Below are 7,259 nucleotides of genomic sequence, written 5' to 3'. Positions count from 1 at the left end.
TTGTCGCAGGCCTGGAGATGGAGACCACCCAGGCATGCAGGGGATGCTGCCTCTCCTCCATCCAACAACAAGCCTGCGTGTGCCCAGCCCCCTCTGGTACACGCATTGCTCCCCATCCTCGGCATTGATCAATTGAAAATAAGACCTTGGAAGAACCCCTTGCAAAGCTGACATTGTACGAGCCAAGGCAGGTAATAAAGCGTAGATACAGTGAGGGAGGGGGCGGATGGCATGACGAGTCAGAGGGTGATGCCTGCGGCGGGGATGCACTGAGAATAGAGAGGGCAGGTGCGGGGCTGGAGACACACTCCCGAGAGGGAGATGGGAGAGAGGGCACCTCGTGGATCCCGAGGAAGGCTGAAGACAGGAGAAGGGAGGGGTCGCACATGTTAAACGCTGCCGAAAGGCCAGGAGAGATTAAGACAGAAATGAATCACTGGATTCGGCCAGGCTGCGGTTATTGACAACAGTGGGAAGAGCAGGTTTGGCGCCGCGGTGCCCGCATTTGGGGTGGCGAGAACGTGAAGGAGGACCTGGCCGTGGGGTCAGCTGCATAGGCCAGGAGCTCGAGGGTGGTGGCTGGCAGAAAGTGCAGTCCAAAGTGCTCTGTTTTGTTTTGATTGTGTTTTAAAATGGGACAAATAACAGCATGTGTGTTTGCTGATGGGGAGAATCCAGGAGAAAAACAGTGAAGTTGAGGGTGAGCAGAGCTGTGCTGGCAGAAAGCTGCACACGGGGCGGGCAGGCCAGGCCACGGACTGGCTCTGCGGGGCGGGGATGTGCATCGTGGTCCCCAGTGTGGAGGGCAGGGCCCTGGATACAGGGGCCGGGGCACCCGTGGACAGGGCAGGGGGAGGAGACCGAGACTTCCTTTAGATCACCCCCACCTTGCCAGGGACCAGGAGAGAGCAAGGCTGGTGCTCAGTGGGAGGGTGAGGCCCGAGCTGGTGCAGGTTGATGAGAGGGAGAAGCCACCAGTGTCAGCCAGGAGATGGGTAGGAGACCATGAGGGAGGCGCATGAGGCTGGCTGGTGGCATGATGCGGCCTGCTGGACTGTCTCTGTGGGTGGTTTTGAGATTTTTACCAGTGATGACCAGTTGTGTAATTGCACACAGAGATGGAAGAGAATAAGATTTAACCAAGCAAGTTCAATAAACAGAAATCCAAAAATGGTGAGATTGCAGGCAAGGCAGTGTTAAAAATGATTTGTCATGGAATTCAAATATGTAAGGTGGAGAGTTTGGACACCTGGAGGATGGGAGACTGACCCCAAAGCAGTGATAGGATCAATGGGTTAGAGCTGGCAACAGGGCCAGCAGATTGTATGAACCCCTTTCCCAGAGGGTGAGTGGGGAGGACAGGAGGAGGTGGCCAAAGCATGGGTGCAGAGGCTGAGCTGACGGGGGCTGTGCTGAGGATGAGGCAGCCCTGCAGTGGAGCCGAGGAGGCTGGAAGACAGGGTGCCAGGCTGAGGGCCTGAGGCCAGGCTTCGAGAGAGATGGGGTGCAGACAGGGAAGCCACCAGGAGATTACGCAAGTCAGCACTGAGTGGTCCCATAAGTTCTTAGGATCTCCAGTTTATGGCTTTAGCAGAAATGGAACTCCCTTCCCCTCACAGTGAGCCTCACAGGGTCAGGGGGAAGACAGGGGATCCCGAAGATAACGTCTGCTACGAACTCAATTGCATCCGCCCCGGGCCCTACGTGGAAGCCCTAATCCCCACGGTGACTGCATTTGGAGAAGGACCTTCAGCACATGATGGAGGGTAAGTGAGGTCACCAGGCTGGGGCCCTCATCTGCTGGGGATCCTTCTGAGAAGCAGAAGAGGCACCGGGGTGAGTGAGCACCGAGGAAAGCCAGGCGGGCATGCAGCCAGGGGCGGCCGTCTGCAGCCGGCAGATCCTTCCCCGGGAACCAGCCCTGCCCACACCTCGACCCCCAGCTTCCAGTTGCCAGGGCTGTGTCGAAAGGCCCTTGTGTGGTTGAAGCCGCCCAGTCTTCGGCATTTTGTTATGGCAGCTCCAGAAGACGAAGCCCGTTCTCTGTCCCTGACTTGAAGGTCCCTCACTCAGATTCTCTAATCAGTTTGGATGATGAATTACTCACTCCCAACCTGGGATTCAGCCCACACTGTTCAGATGACCTGGGTTTGAAGAAAGGGATGTCCTCAAAGCCGTACGACCTGGGTGGTGTGAGCATCAAGGGGGGCTTCCCTGACATGAAACACAGCAGTCACCCCTCTGCCTTGAAGGCAGCACCCTGCAGATGCACCTGCCCCAGCTTCAGCACCAGCCAGGGCTGGATTTGCATCCTGCCTCTTCTACTGTGACATTTGAAAACATGGCTTTCCCCTCTCAACTGTCAAATCTGGAAAACAGAAGGGCGTGCACGTTAGCCTGCTGCGAGGATCACATGAGAGGCTGAAGAAGCCCCTGTCAGGTGCAGGGCCTGGAACTCGGCCAATTCCTGCTCCTCTGGGCCAGGTTCGGAGGTGTGGCAAAGGGTCCAGCAACACAGGCTCCCCCGGAACCCGTGGGGAATTCTTGCCACGTTGCTGTCCCGTGACGGGCAGCTGCTGCCGTGGCTGCTGAGCCGGCAGGCATCTCTGTTCCACCAGGTCACTCCACCCAGGTCCCTGCTGCTCTGACATCCTTCTGGGCGTGGTCCTCATTGGGTCAAAGCTGCCCGCCACAGCAGCGGGTCCAAATTCCAGTCCACGGGGAGACAGTATTGCTGAAGATTCACTATTTGTAACTCATTTTGCAGCACGAGACCAATGTCTCTTTACACTCTTCTTTGCCCGGCCTTCCGAATGGCTGCCCAGTCTCATTTCCCCAATCATGACGCGTGAGCTCTGAGGCTGGGGATGCTACCCTGCTAGCACCCAGGCATTGAGGAGAAGGAAGGGTCTCGCCACAAGGAAAGTCCATCTTGGCAGGCATGTTTCGTCAATGTTACATTCCTGTTTCTTACACATTTTTTCAAGTCAGGGACTTGCTGGGCTGTGTCCTAGAACACAAGCATTTTCTTCACAAAACTACCCTTTCCTTGGAGTTTTGCTGGGATGTGTTCTCCCGTGGAAATGATGCCGTGGGGGTGGCTTGGTCCTGTCATGTGCTTACAAAAGCCGCCTTGGCCAAGTGCAACTGGAGGCTCCTCCTCTGCCACAAGTGGTTGTGGAGGTAGTGAAAGAACAGGCGATACCAGCGGGCTGTGTTGTATTTGCTAAGGACATGGTGCATTGTGGGAGGCTTCACAGACTTGTGTAAAACCAATCAGTGGGCCCTCAGGGAGCCGGTGCCAGCTGTGCCGAAGTGTGACCAAGGGATAGTGAGCACCCCACGAAGCCGTTCTGGTGGGAGAGACACCCCAACCCATGGCCTCATCTGCTGACAGTCAGGGCTCCAGCCCGGAGATGCGGCAGGGCCTGCTGGCGGCACAGAACCACTGGGGTGTCGTCCAGATCCCAAGGCCATGGCCCCACGCTGGGCCTGGTCTCGGGGGCTCTTCCTCATCAGCTACCTCATCGGGCCCCTGCTACTAGTGAAAGGGATTAATCTACGTGGATCTGTGCATCTGCCTTAATGTCATGCAAGAAAACACATTCTTGAGTCAGATGTCAGAACTATTCCTACATTTAACTCCGGGGATGTGGAGCATGGCTAATCAACGTCATCCTTTTCGTGAAGGACCGAGATGCCCAAATCCTGGCCCTCCTGCTGGACTTTCATTTTAAAGAACAATAAAATTAATGTTAACTTCTAGCAGCTTCCAAGCTCTGGTAAGGTGATCCAACCCTAAATCCCAGTAGTCACTATTGGAATACGGTGAACCTCTCTCTTTGAAGCCTGGCTTGGCCGTGTGTCACTCCCAGTGGACGGAATGCACTGTCTCTGGTAAAGGGGCATCTCCCATCTCTGCAGGTTTTCAAACACAGGCTAAGGATGCAGGTTTTCAAACACAGGCTAAGGACGTGTCAGAGATACTTTGATGGCGTTAACAGTTCTAGTGAGCCGTGTGCCAAGACACCCTGGAAAGTTCAGGGGTTCCCGTGCCCTTTTGGGTATAGTTTGCAAACTCTTATGGGCACCCACCAGGAATAAAGGATCCCCAATATCATCCATGGCTTATGGCTGGAAATCCCGAACACATCTACAAAATGGTGACATTGCCGAATAATCTGTCACCCTGGGGAGTTGCCACAAGGAAAAACCCAAGCCGCCCTGTAGCAAGATGGTCAGCAGAACAATCGCTGAAGGCTGACTCGGGGTTTGGAGTGTTACAAACCACATTTGGACTTCTAGGCTGCGATTTTAACTGCCCCTCATCTGAATTCAAGCTTACTTTGTTTTGCATTGTTGAAGCTGATGCCTGTGCTTTTCTTCTTCCTTTGCAGCGGCCCCGGAGAGGGTCAGCGAGGGGCCTCCACTGTCTGAGTCCGCTCCTGGCAACGCCTGCTCTCTGCACTCAGAGGCCCGGTCCCGGCAGCTGCCACGTTGCTCAGAAGTTCTGGCAGGGGGAGCCTGAAACCCCTGTCTGCTGGCGACACTCCCGGAGCGGCAGGAAATCTCTACATTTTATTTTTTTTCTTAACAGACAAAAGTATTTGACTCCAGAATGATTTCCAGGAATTACAGTATGAGAACTTAGTCTTTGAGATTTTTATTTTCTTCTTAAAAAAATAAAAATGAAATCAAAGCAGAAGACACTGGTTGAGCAGACAGCACACTAGCACATTCCACTTCGCAACAAAACCTGCGTGTTTTCTGCCCGGTCTACCTCAGACAGGGACGGTGGGCTTAATAGCCTTTCCTGTGGAAGGAGTTCAGGGCGGGAGGGAAGTGCTGGGGTAGGAGGGGCAGGCAGAACCTGGAAACTGCGCCCCATTCTTTCTTCTCGGAACTCCATTGCCAGAGGGCTTGGAGTGCTTCTCGGCGATTTGGCATCTGCTTCTCCTCTGCCCCTCGTTCAGAGTTCTCATTGCAAGAAAAGCAGGGAAAAGTTTCAAAAAACCCTTCAGACTTGGAGCTGTTCCTCGGTGATAATTGAACCACCAAACAGAGGTGCTGGCAGGGCCATGGTGAGAGGCACCTCTAGGAAATCTCACACAACCCACACTGCTCCCCTCTCCTGCATGGCAGTGACCCTCCCATAAAAGGGTACAGCCTGTTGTGCCAGCTTTGCAACTGGGATCATTGCAGTCTCTGGCTTTTTGACTCCAGGCGGGCTCCGTGCCCTCCGGGGCCTCTTCTTCCTTGTCAGGCCAGTGGGGTCCACAGAGGCCTCATTGGCTTCCTATGAATATTAAATGGGATTCTCTGTGGGGGAAGCTTCCATAAGGCAGGAAGGGGTCCCCGGTCGTTGGCTATTAGTGTTATTTTCTTTTAAATCATCTGTGCTCCTTCAAAGACGACATAAGAAGCTTGTGCCCTGGCGTTGCAGAAATCTCTGGCTGTAGGGATTAATCCTACATGTCTTCCTGATGGGGTGGTGAGGACGTAAACGGTGAATAGTGCTAGCCACAGGGAGCATTGCAGAGAGTAACCAAGTGTGTGATAAACATGCTGTCATATGTGTGTAAACGGCCAAGAGACCACTGCTTTTGCCTGAGTGACCTCCGCAAGGACACAGAAATAAAACATACAAAAAAGTTGGCACTGAGTGGTCTAGAATCTTCCATTTCTGTTTTTTCTTGGTAGAAACTAGCCTCAAAGAAAACATGTGCTTCAGGTTGACAAGATCTCCAGTCTACCAAGCCTATCTGTCCCTGAGAATTGGTTATCTATTGCAGCATAACCATTCACCTCCAACTTCAGCTGATTAAACAACCCTTTCTCAACTCACACAGTTTCTGGGCTCAGAAGTTGAGAAGCAGCCTAGCTGGCTGACTAGCTGGCTGAGGCTCAGGGGGTCCCTTGGGTCTGCAGTTATCTGAAGACTGGATGGGACTGGAGGTGAGGCTTCCAAGCGCACTCCTGCGGCCATCAGAAACCTCAGCTTCCCAAGTGAGTGATCCAGGAGGGCAAGGATTTGCCTGGCAGGAAGCTGCGGCCATTGTGGCCTGGTCTCAGAAGCCCACACCCCCCTTTTGCCATATTCTGAGCACACAGACCCCAGCATGAGGCAGGCAGGCTGGAGCAGGGAGAGCCACAGCAGGCCAGGACCTGGGAAGACTGTCTTGGATGCCGGCCGTCACTCCCAGATAGCACTATGTGGCTGATTGCATCAAACGACCATCCATGCCTTTCCTGCTTCAAGGATGGGAATCACAAGCCTGGTGAGGAGCCTCTGAAATGCACGAGGGAGGGGTGTGTGTACAGCACCCTGGGAGCCTGTTACCAACAAAGGAAAATGAACCACGGATGCCAGGTCATTCCCAGCAGCAGATAGACATGTGATTTCACCCATCTTAAAACAAAACAGAACAGATTCTCCCAACCCATGCTGTCAGTAAGCTACGTCCCCATTGCTCTGCACCCACTCCCGTCAGCTGTCACCCCACCGTTTAGTCCACACCACTCTGTGTCTGTGGGGACAGCACTCGGGTGATCCCGGCGGTGCCTCTCGGTCCCCTTCCACGGGTCTGTCAGCACACAGGGAAACTCCGACAGCGTCTTCAGCTCACTCCTTGCTCTTCACTTGGCCTCTAGGGTCCCGCTCCTTGGTTCTCAGCTGCCTCTGCTAATCCCTCTGTTCCCAGCTTCTGAATATCGAAGGAACCACAGACTCATTCCCGGATTCACTCCTCTTCTCTGTCCACATGGCTTTAAACACCATCCTCACGCCACTGACTCCAAAATTCATACCTCAGGTTCAGACCACTCCCCGACCCCAAAACTCACATAGGGTCTGTCCACCGAACCTCTCCTCTCAGTAGACATGGATAATTCAAAATGTCCAAACTGAGCTCTTGATCTCCCTTTCCAATCCGTCCACACCTGCAGCCACCCCACCTCAGGTGAGGGCAATGCTGTCCTTTCTGTTGCTTAGGCCGAAAACCTTGAAGAGCCCCTGAATTCTCCCTTATCTTACACATCACATCCAGTCCGTCCAATTACCCTCCCAGTGCATGTCCAGACACACCTCCTTCCCTCCTTGGTGACGCCCTGGTGGAGCCGCCATCACTGCCCACCTGAGTGAGTGCAGTGGCTCTCCCATGGCTGTCCTCTTCCTCTCCTTCCTCTCCATGGGGAGTTCCTTCCATCATGAAGGCTGTGCCACCCTGGCTCCTCGCTCCCCCTTGAACACACTCATGGAT

General features: G+C 54.0%; 1 long non-coding RNA gene across 1 annotated transcript; it reads left to right on the top strand.

Moving 5' to 3' along the window:
- Positions 1–220: 220 nt before the first annotated feature.
- Positions 221–4,794, top strand: LOC104007084 (uncharacterized). Its single transcript, XR_001718970.2, has 3 exons — positions 221–482; positions 1,620–1,766; positions 4,398–4,794. It is a non-coding gene; the product is annotated as an uncharacterized LOC104007084 (long non-coding RNA).
- The last annotated feature ends 2,465 nt before the right edge of the window (positions 4,795–7,259 follow it).

The sequence above is a fragment of the Pan troglodytes genome, chromosome 5, assembly GCF_028858775.2.
Source record: "Pan troglodytes isolate AG18354 chromosome 5, NHGRI_mPanTro3-v2.0_pri, whole genome shotgun sequence".
Lineage (NCBI taxonomy): Eukaryota > Metazoa > Chordata > Mammalia > Primates > Hominidae > Pan > Pan troglodytes.
Note: the sequence above shows the minus strand (reverse complement) of the source record. Positions and strands in the feature narration are given on the sequence as shown.